The sequence below is a fragment of the Leucopleurus acutus genome (assembly GCF_964270905.1).
Source record: "Leucopleurus acutus genome assembly, chromosome: 1".
NCBI classification, from domain to species: Eukaryota; Metazoa; Chordata; class Mammalia; order Artiodactyla; family Delphinidae; genus Leucopleurus; species Leucopleurus acutus.
Window position 1 is genome coordinate 137,394,292 of NC_139142.1, and position 14,847 is coordinate 137,409,138.

Sequence of the window (14,847 nt, forward strand, 5' to 3'; positions counted from 1 at the left end):
GGTAATCTCTAGGTTCATCCATGTTGCTGCAAATAGCATTATTTCATTCTTTTTTTATGGCTGAGTAATATTTCATTGTGCATATATGCCACATCTTCTTTATCCATGTAGCTGTTGATGGACATTTAGGTTGCTTCCATGTGCTGGCTATTGTAAATAGTGCTGCTATGAACATTGGGGTGTATGTGTCTTTTTCTTTTTTAAAATTTTTATTGGAGTATAGTTGATTTACAATGTGTTAGTTTCAGGTGTACAGCAAACTGAATCAGTTATACATATATCCACTGTTTTTTAGATTCTTTTCCTGTGAAAGCCATTACAGAGTATTGAGTAGAGTTCCCTGTGCTATACAGTAGGTCCTTATTATTAGTTATCTATTATACATATGCATGTGTCTTTTCAAATTAGAGTTTTTGTCTTTTCCAGATATATGCCCAGGAATGGGATTGCTGGATCACATGGTAACTCTATTTTTAGTTTTTTAAGGAACCTCTGTGCTGCTCTCCATAGTGGCTGCACCAATTTACATTCTCACTGACAATGTACGAGGGTTTGTTTTTCTTCACACCCTCTCCAGCATTTATTATTTGTAGTCTTCTTTTTTTTTTGAGTTGTCAAACATGGACTTTATCTTGTATTTTATCATGATCCAATTTCATAATTCATGTGATTCAGGATTTGCCAGAATTAGAAGCTGTCTCCTCAAGTAGTGTAGGTCTAATTTAGGTTTTTTCTTTTTTTTTACATCTTTATTGGAGTATAATTGCTTTACAATGGTGTGTTAGTTTCTGCTTTATAACAAAGTGAATAAGTTATACGTATACATATGTTCCCATATCTCTTCCCTTTTGCTTCTCCCTCCCTCCCACCCTCCCTATCCCACCCCCCCCAGGCGGTCACAAAGCACCGAGCTGATCTCGCTGTGCTATGTGGCTGCTTCCCACTAGCTATCTACCTTACGTTTGGTAGTGTATAAATGTCCATGCCCCTATCTCCCTTTCTCACAGCTTACCCTTCCCCCTCCCCATATCCTCAACTCCATTCTCTAGTAGGTCTGTGTCTTTATTCCTGTCTTACCCCTAGGTTCTTCATGACATTGTTTTTCTTAAATTCCATATATATGTGTTAGCATACAGTATTTGTCTCTATCTTTCTGACTTACTTCACTTTGTATGACAGACTCTAGGTCTATCCACCTCATAACAAATAGCTCAATTTTGTTTCTTTTTATGGCTGAGTAATATTCCATTGTATATATGTGCCACATCTTCTTTATCCATTCATCCGATGATGGACACTTAGATTGTTGCCATCTCCGGGCTATCGTAAAGAGAGCTGCAATGAACATTTTGGTACATGACTCTTTTTGAATTATGGTTTTCTCAGGGTATATGCCCAGTAGTGGGATTCCTGGGTCATTTGGTAGTTCACTTTGTAGATTTTTAAGGAACCTCCATACTGTTCTCCACAGTGGATGTATCAATTTACATTCCCACCAACAGTGCAAGAGTGTTGCCTTTTCTCCACACCCTCTCCAGCATTTATTGTTTCTAGATTTTTTGATTATGGCCATTCTGACTGGTATGAGATGGTATCTCATTGTAATTTTGATTTGCATTTCCCTAATGATTAATGATGTTGAGCATTCTTTCATGTGTTTGTTGGCAGTCTGTATATCTTCTTTGGAGAAATGTCTATTTAGGTCTTCTGCCCATTTTTGGATTGGGTTGTTTGTTTTTTTGTTATTGAGCTGCATATAAATTTTGGAGATTAATCCTTTGTCAGATTGCTTCATTTGCAAATATTTTCTCCCATTCTGAGGGTTGTCTTTTGGCCTTGTTTATGGTTTCCTTTGCTGTGCAAAAGCTTTGAAGTTTCATTAGGTCCCATTTTTTAATTTTTGTTTTTATTTCCATTTCTCTAGGAGGTGGGTCAAAAAGGACCTTGCTGTGATTTATGTCATAGAGTGTCCTGCCTATGTTTTCCTCTAAGAGTTTGATAGATTCTGGCCTTACATTTAGGTCTTTAATCCATTTTGAGCTTATTTTTGTGTATGGTGTTAGGGAGTGATCTAAATTCATACTTTTTAAAAAATTTATTATTATTTTTTATTTTTTGGGGTATGCGGGCCTCTCACTATTGTGGCCTCTCCCGTTGCGGAGCACAGGCTCTGGATGCGCAGGCTCAGCGGCCATGGCTCATGGGCCCAGCCACTCCGCGGCATGTGGGATCTTCCCGGGCTGGGGCACGAAACCGTGTCCCCTGCATCGGCAGGCGGACTCTCAGCCACTGAGCCACCAGGGAAGCCCTAATTTCATACTTTTACATGTACCTGTCCAGTTTTCCCAGCACCACTTATTGAAGAGGCTGTCCTTTCTCCACTGTACATTCCTGCCTCCTTTATCAAAGATAAGGTGACCATATATGCGTGGGTTTAACTCTGGGCTTTCTATCCTGTTCCATTGATCTATCTTTCTGTTTTTGTGCCAGTACCATACTGTCTTCATTACTGTAGCTTTGTAGTGTAGTCTGAAGTCAGGGAACCTGATTCCTCCAGCTCCATTTTTCGTTCTCAAGATTGCTTTGGCTATCTGGGGTTTTTTGTGTTTCCATACAAATTGTGACATTCATTGTTCTAGTTCTGTGAAAAATGCCATTGGTAGTTTGATAGGGATTGCATTGAATCTGTAGATTGCTTTGGGTAGTAGAGTCATGTTCACAATGTTGATTCTTCCAATCCAAGAACGTGGTATATCTCTGCATCTGTTTGTATCATCTTTAATTTCTTTCATCAGTGTCTTATAATTTTCTGCATACAGGTCTTTTGTCTCCTTAGGTAGGTTTATTCCTAGATATTTATTCTTTTTGCTGCAATGGTAAATGGAAGTGTTGTCTTGATTTCACTTTCAGATTTTTCATCATTAGTGTATAGGAATGCCAGAGATTTCTGTGCATTAATTTTGTATCCTGCTACTTTACCATATTCATTGATTAGCTCTAGTAGTTTTCTGGTAGCATCTTAAGGATTCTCTATGTATAGTATCATGTCATCTGCAAACAGTGACAGCTTTACATCTTCTTTTCCAATTTGGATTCCTTTTATTTCCTTTTCTTCTCTGATTGCTGTGGCCAAAACTTCCAAAACTATGTTGAATAAGAGTGGTGGGAGTGGGCAACCTTGTCTTTTTCCTGATCTTAGTGGAAATGCTTTCAGTTTTTCACCATTGAGGACGATGTTGGCTGTGGGTTTGTCATATATGGCCTTTATTATGTTGAGGAAAGTTCCCTCTATGCCTACTTTCTGCAGAGTTTTTATCATAAATGGATGTTGAATTTTGTCGAAAGCTTTCTCTGCATCTATTCAGATGATCATATGGTTATTCTCCTTCAATTTTTTAATATGGTGTATCATGTTGATTGATTTGCATATATTGAAGAATCCTTGCATTCCTGGAATAAACCCCACTTGATCATGGTGTATGCTCCGTTTCATGTGCTGTTGGATTCTGTTTTCTAGTATTTTGTTGAGGATTTTTGCATCTATGTTCATCAGTGATATTTGCCTGTAGTTTTCTTTCTTTGTGACATCCTTGTCTGGTTTTGGTATCAGGGTGATGGTGGCCTCGTAGAATGAGTTTGGGAGTGATCCTCCCTTTGCTATATTTTGGAAGAGTTTGAGAAGGATAGGTGTTAGCTCTTCTCTAAATGTTTGATAGAATTCGCCTGTGAAGCCATCTGGTCCTGGGCTTTTGTTTGTTGGAAGATTTTTAATCACAGTTTCAATTTCAGTGCTCGTGATTGGTCTGTTCATATTTTCTATTTCTTCCTGATTCAGTCTTGGCAGGTTGTGCATTTCTAAGAATTTGTCCATTTCTTCCAGGTTGTCCATTTTATTGGCATAGAGTTGTTTGTAAGTAATCTCTCATGATCTCTTGTATTTCTGCAGTGTCAGTTGTTACTTTTTCTTTTTCATTTCTAATTCTGCTGATTTGAGTCTTCTCCCTTTTTTACTTGATGAGTCTGGCTAATGGTTTATCAATTTTGTTTATCTTCTCAAAGAACCAGCTTTTAGTTTTATTGATCTCTGCTATCGTTTCCTTCATTTCTTTTTCATTTATTTCTGATCTGATTTTTATGATTTCTTTCCTTCTGCTAACTTTGGGGTTTTTTTGTTCTTTTCTCTAATTCCTTTAGGTGCAAGGTTAGGTTGTTTATTCGAGATGTTTCCTGTTTCTTAAGGTAGGATTGTATTGCTGTAAACTTCCCTCTTAGAACTGCTTTTGCTGGATCCCATAGATTTTGGGTCATCATGTCTCCATTGTCATTTGTTTTTAGGTATTTTTTAATTTCCTCTTTGATTTCTTCAGTGATCACTTCGTTATTAAGTAGTGTATTGTTTAGCCTCTATGTGTTTGTATTTTACAGATCTTTTCCTGTAATTGATATCTAGTCTCATAGCGTTGTGGTCGGAAAAGATACTTGATACGATTTCAATTTTCTTAAATTTACCAAGGCTTGATTTGTGACCCAGGATATGATCTATCCTGGAGAATGTTCCATGAGCACTTGAGAAAAATGTGTATTCTGTTGTTTTTGGATGGAATGTCCTATAAGTATCAATTAAGTCCATCTTGTTTAATGTATCATTTAAAGCTTGTGTTTCCTTATTTATTTTCATTTTGGATGATCTGTCCATTGGTGAAAGTGGGGTGTTATAGTCCCCTACTATGAATGTGTTACTGTTGATTTCCCCTTTTATGGCTGTTAGTATTTGCCTTATGTATTGAGCTGCTCCTATGTGGGTGCATAAATATTTACAATTGTTATATCTTCTTCTTGGATCGATCACTTGATCATTGTGTAGTGTCCTTCTTTGTCTCTTGTAATAGTCTTTATTTTAAAGTCTATTTTGTCTGATATGAGAATTGCTACTCCAGCTTTCTTTTGGTTTCCATTTGCATGGAATATCTTTTTCCATCCCCTTACTTTCAGTCTGTATGTGTCTCTAGGTCTGAAATGGGTCTCTTGTAGACAGCTTATATATGGGTCTTGTTTTTGTATCCATTCAGCCAATCTGTGTCTTTTGGTGGGGGCATTTAGTCCATTTACATTTAAGGTAATTATCGATATGTATGTTCCTATTTCCATTTTCTTAATTGTTTTGGGTTTGTTATTGTAGGTCTGTTCCTTCTCTTTTGTTTTCTGCCTAGAAGTTCCTTTAGCATTTGTTGTAAAGCTGGTTTGGTAGTGCTGAATTCGCTTAACTTTTGCTTGTCTATAAAGGTTTTAATTTTTCTGTCAAATCTGAATGAAATCCTTGCTGGGTAGAGTAATCTTGGCTGTAAGTTTTTCCCTTTCCTCACTTTCAATATGTCCTGCCAGTCCCTTCTGGCTTGCAGAGTTTCTGCTGAAAGATCAGCTGTTAACCTTATGGGGATTCCCTTGTGTGTTATTTGTTGTTTTTCCCTTGCTGCTTTTAATATGCTTTCTTTGTATTTAATTTTTGACAGTTTGATTAATATGTGTCTTGGCGTATTTCTCCTTGGCTTTATCCTGTATGGGACTCTCTGTGCTTCCTGGACTTGATTAACTATTTCCTTTCCCATATTAGGGAAGTTTTCAACTATAATCTCTTCAAATATTTTCTCAGTCCCTTTCTTTTTCTCTTCTTCTGGAACCCCTATAATTCGAATGTTGATGCATTTAATGTTGTCCCAGAGGTCTCTGAGACTGTCCTCAGTTCTTTTCATTCTTTTTTCTGTATTCTGCTCTGCAGTAGTTATTTCCACTATTTTATCTTCCAGGTCACTTATCCGTTCTTCTGCCTCAGTTATTCTGCTATTGATCCCTTCTGGAGTATATTTAATTTCATTTATTGTGTTGTTCATCATTGCTTGTTTCATCTTTAGTTCTTCTGTATCCTTATTAAATGTTTCTTGCATTTTGTCTATTCTATTTCCAAGATTTTGGATCATCTTTACTATCATTATTCTGAATTCCTTTTCAGGTAGACTGCCTATTTCCTCTTCATTTGTTAGGTCTGACCGGTTTTTATCTTGCTCCTTCATTTGCTGTGTGTTTTTCTGTCTTCTCATTTTGCTTATCTTACTGTGTTTGGGGTCTCCTTTTTGCAGGCTGCAGGTTTGTAGTTCCTGTTGTTTTTGGTGTCTGTCCCCAGTGGCTAAGTTTGGTTCAGCGGGTTGTGTAGGCTTCCTGGTGGAGGGGACTAGTGCCTGTGTTCTGGTGGATGAGGCTGGATCTTGTCTTTCTGGTGGGCAGGTCCATATCTGGTGGTGTGTTTTGGGGTGTCTGTGGACTTATTATGATTTTAGGCAGCCTCTCTGTTAATGGGTGGGGTTGTGTTCCTGTTTTGCTAGTTGTTTGGCATAGGGTGTCCAGCACTGTAGCTTGCCGGTCGTTGAGTGAAGCTGGGTGCTGGCGTTGAGATGGAGATCTCTGGGAGATTTTTGCCGTTTGATATTATGTGGAGCTGGGAGGTCTCTTGTGGACCAGTGTCCTGAAGTTGGCTGTCCCACCTCAGAGGCACGGCAGTGACTCCTGGCTGTAGCACTAAGAGCCTTTCATCCACGTGGCTCAGAATATAAGGGAGAAAAAGTAGAAAGAAAGAATTAGTAGAAAGAAAGAAAGGAGGCAGAGAGGAAAGAAGGAAGGAGGGAAGGAGGGAAAAAAAGAAAGAAAGAAGATAAAGTAAGATAAAATATAATAAAGTTATTAAAATAAAATAGTTATTAAGAGAAAAAAAAGAAAAAATTAAAAAACAAAACGGATGTATAGAACCCTAGGACAAATGGTGGAAGCAAAGCTATACAGACAAAATCTCACACGGAAACATACACATACACACTCACAAAAAGAGGAAAAGTGGAAAAAATCATTAATCTTTCTCTCAAAGTGCACCTCCTCAATTTGGGATGATTCATTGTCTAAAGGAGGGAAGGAAGGAAAGAAAAAAGAAAGAAAGAAGATAAAGTAGAATAAAATAAAGTTATTGAAATAAAAAATAATTATTAAGAAAAAAAATATTTAAAAAAAGGATGGACAGAACCCTAGGACAAATGGTGGAAGCAAAGCTATAAAGAAAAAATCTCCCACAGAGCATACACATACACACTCACAAAAAGAGGAAAAGGGGAAAAAATCATAAATCTTTCTCTCAAAGTCCACCTCCTTAATTTGGGATGATTCGTTGTCTATTCATGTATTCCACAGATGCAGGGTACATCAAGTTGATTGTGGAGCTTTAATCCACTGCTTCTGAGGCTGCTGGGAGAGATTTCCCTTTCTCTTCTTTTTTCTCACAGATCCCAGGGCCTCAGTTTTGGATTTGGCGCCGCCTCTGCGTGTACGTCGCCGGAGGGCGTCTGTTTTTCGCTCAGACAGGACGGGGTTAAAGGAGCCTCTGATTCGGGGGCTCTGGCTCACTCAGGCCGGGGGGAGGGAGGGGCATGATGCGGGGCGGGCCTGTGGCGGCAGAGGCTGGCGTGATGTTGCACCAGCCCGAGGCACACCGTGCGCTCTCCCGGGGGAGTTGTCCGTGGATCCCGGGACCCTGGCATTGGCGGGCTGCACAGGCTCCCTGGAAGGGGGGTGTGGATAGTTACCTGTGCTCGCACACAGGCTTCTTGGTGGCGGCAGCAGCAGCCTTAGCGTCTCATGCCCGTCTCTGGGGTCCGCGCTTTTAGCCGCAGCTTGCGCCCGTCTCTGGAGCTCCTTTAAGCAGCACTCTTAATCCCCTCTCCTTGCGCACCAGGAAACAAAGAAGGAGGAAAAAGTCTCTTGCCTCTTCGGCAGGTCCAGACTTTTCCCCGGACTCCGTCCCGGCTAGCCGTGGTGCACTAACCCCCTGCAGGCTGTGTTCACGCCGCCAACCCCAGTTCTCTCCCGACGCTCTGACCGAAGCCCGAGCCTCAGCTCCCAGCCCCGCCCGCCCTGGCGGGTGAGCAGACAAGCCTCTCGGGCTGGTGACTGCTGGTTGGCCCTGATCCTCTGTGTGGGAATCTCTCCGCTTTGTCCTCTGCACCCCTGTTGCTGTGCTCTCCTCCGTGGCTCCGAAGCTTCCCCCTCTGCCACCCGCAGTCTCCGCCCGCGAAGGGGCTTCCTAGTGTGTGGAAACCTTTCCTCCTTCACAGCTCCCTCCCACTGGTGCAGGTCCCGTCCGTATCCTTTTGTCTCTGTTTATTCTTTTTTCTTTTGCCCTACTCAGGTACGTGGGGGGTTTCTTGCCTTTTGGGAGGTCTTCTGCCAGCGTTCAGTAGGTGTTCTGTAAGAGTTGTTTCACGTGTAGATGTATTTCTGGTGTATCTGTGGGGAGGAAGGTGATCTCTGCGTCTTACTCTCCGACATCTTCCCAGAAGCCCTATTTGTAGTCTTTTTGATGATGGCCATTCTGACTGGTGTGAGGTGATACCTTATTGTAGTTTTGATTTACACTTCTCTAATAATTTGCAATATTGAACATCTTTTCACATGCCTGTTGGCCATCTGTATATCCACTTTGGAGAAACGTCTACTTAGGTTCTGCCCATTTTTTATTTTTATTGAGCTGTATGAGGTGTTTGGATACTTTGGAAATTATTCCCTCCCTTGTCAGTCTCATCATTTGCAAATATTTTCTCCCATTCTATAGGTTTTCTTTTCATTTTGTTGATTGTTTCCTTTGCTGTGCAAAAACTTTTAAGTCTAATTAGGCCCCATTTGTTTATTCTTGCTTTTACTCTAGGAGATGGATCCAAAAAACTATTGCTGCAATTTTATGTCAAAGAGTGTTCTGCCTATGTTTTCCCCTAGGAATTTTATAGTATCCTGTCTTACATTTAGGTCTTTAATCTGTTTTGAGTTTATTTTTGTATATAGTGTTAGAGAATGTTCTAATTTCATTCTTTTACATGTAGCTATCCAGTTTCCCCAGCACCACTTATCGAAGAGACTGTCTTTTCTCCATTGTATATTCTTGCCTCTTTTGTTGTAGATTAATTGACCATAGGTGTGTGGGTTTATTTCTGAGCTTTCTATCCTGTTCCATTGATCTGTGTCTGTTTTTGTGCTAGTACCATACTCTTTAATGACTGTAGCTTTGTAGTATAGTCTGAAGTCCCAGAGCGTGATTCCTCCAGCTCTGTTCTTTTTTTCTCAGGATTGTTTTGGCTATTCAGAGTCTTTTGTGTTTCCACACAAAATTTAAAATTATTCTAGTTCTGGGGAAAATGCCGTTGGTAATTTGATAGGGATTGCATTAAATCTGTAGATTGCTTTAGGTTATATGGTCATTTTAACAAGATTGATTCTTCCAATCCAAGAACATGGTATATCTTTCCATCTGTTTGTGTCATCTTCAATTTCTTTCATCAATGTCTTATAATTTTCGGAGTACAGTTCTTTTGTCTCCTTAGGTAGGTTTGATCCTAGGTATTTTATTCTTATTGCACAGCTCTTTGTTTGATTTTTGACCCATGTGAGTGTATTACTTATTTAAACCATAACAAAACAATTTAAACTTTGCTTCAAATTAATATGTCAGTGGTTTGAGAGAAGTGATCCTAAGTAATCAGTTAATGAGACTTCTGTACCCATTTGCTCTTTTAATATTTATCTTTTAAGCCTTAGAAGGATTCTGTTTTATTGTTTTTAAAGTAGCAATGGATAACAGATAAAAACCTCCATTAATTCTGATCACAAATATCATGATTTCAAGGCTTGAATCCCATCATAACACCTATATATGGCTCTGCCAGACCATGCCAATATGAAGATGGTAACATGTAACCCACACATAATTCCACCTTTCTCTTTTTCTTTAATAAATTTTATTTATTTATTTATGGCTGAGTTGGGTCTTCGTTGCTGTGCACAGGCTTGCTCTAATTGTGGTAAGCGGGGGCTACTCTTTGTTGTGGTGCACAGGCTTCTCATTGTGGTGGCTTCTCTTGTTGTGAAGCATGGGCTCTAGGTGCGTGGGTTTCAGTAGTTGTGGCTCACAGGCTCTAGAGTGCAAGCTCAGTAGTTGTGTTGCATGGGCTTAGTTGCTCCGTGGCATGTGGGATCTTCCTGTACCAGGACTCGAACCCGTGTCCCCTGCATTGGCAGGCGGATTCTTAACCACTGTGCCACCAGGGAAGCCCTCCGCCTTTCTCTTTGATCACAGTGCTGCCTCGGGCTGTCACCTCCAGTGAGTGAACAGTGGAATGGCATGAATGTCAGTTGTGTTGTGGACCGATTTTTCTTTTTGTCTTTTTTTTTTTGCGGTACGCGGGCCTCTCACTATTGTGGCCTCTCCCGTTGCAGAGCACAGGCTCTGGACGCGCAGGCTCAGTGGCCATGGCTCACGGGCCCAGCCGCTCCGTGGCATGTGGGATCTTCCCGAACCGGGACACGAACCTGTGTCCCCTGCATCGGCAGGCAGACTCCCAACCACTGCGCCACCAGGGAAGCCCTCTTTTTGTCTTTTAACTCATGACAGTGTTCAATTTAGTAAGGCCATTAACTCTCCTGACATTTTCCACTATCCTCTATAATTTGGAGGATATGAATTTTTTAAATATCTAGATTCACCAAAAAATATCCCATCTTGAAGGACTGGAACTTGGTCCTTGGCCTGTATTTATATCACACAGTCGTGGCATCAGCTTTCAAGTGGATTTTGAGAAAGCTTTTGGCTTTCCAGAAAAGGTGATAAAATGTCTACTCTGTATTTGTATTTAGTTTGGGAATCTGCCTCCTATTACAGACATAAAGGACAAGATGTGATACATTTTAGTTTTGTTAAATGGTTTATTTGAATTGGTAGATCAGCATCCCAGCCTGATGTTTCATGAGGGTGGGTAGAAAGCAACACTTCTAGTGTTGATTCTTCCAAGGTGCTGTTCCAACACAAGGGGAAAAATACCTGGGCTCTGTTTCTTTCTAGATAAAAGCCTAGATAATCAGCTAATATGAATCCAGTCATCCTAGATCAGGGCATACTATACTCAAAGGACTCAGGACTCACCAGAGCCATCAAAAGAGAACTCTGTTAATGCCATTTTTTAGGATTCCTGGTAAGTTAAATGAAGAAATGTCTGAATGGGGCCATTTCTTCATAAAATGAAGAAGTGTCTGAATGGGGCCACAAGTATTAAAGCATATTTTAAATATCTACATTTTAAAAATTGGCCATTTTAATACAAAAAAATCAGAAATAATAAAATTTACTATAATTGTGCTAATAGAAGATAATTACAGAATTCATAAAAATATTAATTCACAACACAGAATCAGCAATGTGGTCCAGTAATGGACCACAAGTTTAAACTTCCTGGATAAGCCTCTTTCAGTTTTGTTTGCATGCCTCTGTGGTTATATGTATGGTTTCATTTGGAAAAAATATTAAAATTTTATATTTAAGATCTTTTGTGAATGTGAGGCCTGGGGGAATCCAGCAAAATTCTAGAGGATGGGAGAATCATCACCATAAAATACAAATTATCAGAAGACCTCTGACTGTAGTTCTGTTCTTTGGCATAAATTCTACAAGGATTGGTATATGTCAGCTTTGAATCAGGCATATCAAAGTTACTAGGATTCATTTCTTTTTTTTTTAATTAATTTGTTCACCCACAAGAGAGCGCATGGGGAGTAAATTCAGCAATGCTGCTTGGTCTTTGCAATTTCGGGTTCTTTTCACTATGGAAAACTAAAAGTTCATTCCATTTTTAAAAAGTATGTAACTAGAATTCTCATCATCTATTTTCCATTTAAAGAAGCTCTAGAAAATATAACTCCCATGCAGATAGCAATCAAAAGAAAGCCGGAGTGGCTATATTAATATCAGATAAAGTAGACTTCAGAGCAAACAATTTTACCAGGGACAAAGAGGGACATTACACAGTGATAATGGGACCTATCTACCAAGAAAGTGTAACAATCCTAAATGTATATATACCAACAACAAAGCTGCAAAATATATGAAGCAAAAAGTGATAGAGCTAAAACAAACAAACAAACAAAAAACCTGATAGAGCTGAGAGGAGAAATAGACAAAGCCACACTTGGAGTTGAAGATTTCAATACTCCTTTCTCAACAAGAGATAGAGCTAGACAGAAAGTCAGCGAGGATAAAGAGGAAAACAACAACTGACAGGATTTCATTGACATTTTTAGGACGTTCCACCCAAAAACAACAAAATTACACATTCCTTTGAAGCCCTAACAGAATATACCAAGATATGCGAGGATAGACCATATCCTGGGCCATAAAACAAGCCTCAACAAATTTAAGAATTAAAATCATGAAGAGTTTCTTCTTTGAACACAATGGAATCAAACTAGATATCAATAACAAAAAGATAACAGTGAGGGCTTCCCTGGTGGCGCAGTGGTTGAGAGTCCGCCTGCCGATGCAGGGGACACGGGTTCGTGCCCCGGTCTGGGAGGATCCCACATGCCATGGAGCGGCTGGGCCCGCGAGCCATGGCCACTGAGCCTGCGCGTCCGGAGCCTGTGCTCCACGGTGGGAGGGGCCACAGCAGTGAGAGGCCCGCATACCACAAAAAACAAAAAACAAAAAACAAACAAACAAACAAAAGATAACAGTGAGATTTTTAAACGATTAGAAGCTAAACAGCACACTACTAACAAAAAATTCATGGATCAAAGAAGATGTCACAAGAGAAATAAAAAATACATTGTACAGCACAGGTGTAGAAAACTAACTTATGGTTACCAAAGGGGAAAGAAGGGGTGGTAGGGATAAATTAGGATTATGGGATTAACAGATACAAACTACTATATATAAAACAGATAAGCAACAAGGATTTACTGTATAGCACAGGGAACTATATTCAATATCTTGTAATAACCTATAATGGAAAATAATCTGAAAAAATATATATAACTGAACCACTTTGCTGTACACCTGAAACTAACATAATATTGTAAATTGACTCTACCTAGATAAAAATTTTTAAAAATACATTGAACTGAATTCAAATAAAAATAAATTATATAGAAATTTGTGGAATGCAGTTAGAGCAGTGCTGAGAGGGAAATTTTAGCACTAAATGAATACATTAGAAAAGAGGGAAAAATTCCAGATCAACAATCTAAGCTCTCAAGAACCTCAAGAACCTAGAAAGAGAGTAAAATAAACTCAATGCAAGAAGACGAAAGGAAATAATATGGACAAGAAGAGAAATCAATGAAATTGAAAACACAAAAATCTATAGAAAAAAATCAATGAAACAAAGAGCTGGTTCTTTGAAAAGATTGATAAAATTGACAAAACTAGGAAGGCAAAGCAAAAATGAGAGAAGGCATGAATTACCAATATCAGGAATGAAATTGAGGTTATCACTATAGACCCTGCAGAGATCAAAAGAAAAATAAGGAAATACTAAGAACAACTCTACACACATACACTTGACAACTTAGATGAAAAAAGACCAATTCCTAAAAAAACACAAACTGTCACAACTTACTTAAGATGAAACAGATAACTTGAGTAACTAGCCCTATAACTATTAAGGAAACTGATAAAAACTCCCCCCAAAAGAAAACTTCAGGCCCAGGTGGTTTCACTGGAAAAGTCTACAAAATATTTAAAGAATTAACACCAATTCTACACAGTCTCTTCCAGAAAATAAGAGAGAATACTTACCAATTCACTTTATGAAACTAGTATTCCCCTGATACCAAAAACAAATAAAAATAGTACAAAAAAGAAAACTACAAACCAATATTCATCATGAATATACATGTAAAATCCTTAACAAAATATTAGAAAATAGAATTCAGCACTATACAAAAAGAACTATACACTATAACAAAGTGGAGATTATTCCCAGGATGCAAAGTTGATTCAACATTTGAAGATCAATTACTGTAATCCATTTTAACAGTCTAAAGGAGAAAAATCACTCAGTCATATCAGTCATTTCAGAAAAAGCATTTGACAGAATTCAACATCCATTCTTGATAAAGACTCTTAGAAAAAAAGGAACAGAAGGGAACTTCCTCAATTTGATAGAAAAAAATCTACAGCTAACATTTTACTTACTGGGGAAAGACCAAATTCTTTCTCCCAAATTTCAGGAACAAGGCAAGTATTTCCACTTTCATCAACATACTGCAGGAAGTTCTAGTCAGAGCATTAAGGCAGGAAAAGGAAATTAAAGGAATGAAGATTTTAGGGGGCTTCCCTGGTGGTGCAGTGGTTGAGAGTCCGCCTGCCGATGCAGGGGACGCGGGTTCGTGCCCTGGTCCGGGAGGATCCTGCATGCCGCGGAGCGGCTGGCCCCGTGGGCCATGGCCACTGGGCCTGCGCGTCTGGAGCCTGTGCTCTGCAGCGGGAGGGGCCGAAGCAGTGAGAGGCCCGCGTACCACAAAAAAAAAAAAAAAAAAAAGATTTTAGGAAAGAAACAAAAATGGCACTATTTGCAAATGATATGATTGTCTGCCTGAAATTCCAAACAATCTACCCAAAAAACCCTTCTAAAACTAATAAGTGAGTTCAGCAAGTTTTCAGGATACAAGATCCACATAACAAAATCAATTATATTTCTATATTCTAGTAATGACCACGTGAACACTGAAATTAAAATAAAATACCATTTTAAATTGTTCAAAAAATGAAATACTTAAGCGTAAATCTAACAAAACATGAGAGGGCTTGTGTGCTGAAAACTCAAAACACTAATGAAAGAAATCAAAGAAGATCTAAATAAATGGAGAGACATTGCGTGAATGGATTGGAAGGCTCAGCACAGTAAGGATGCCACTCATCTCTAAAGTGATATATAAGTTTAATGCAGTTTCTATCAAAATCACACAAAGATTTTTTTGTAGACATGGGCA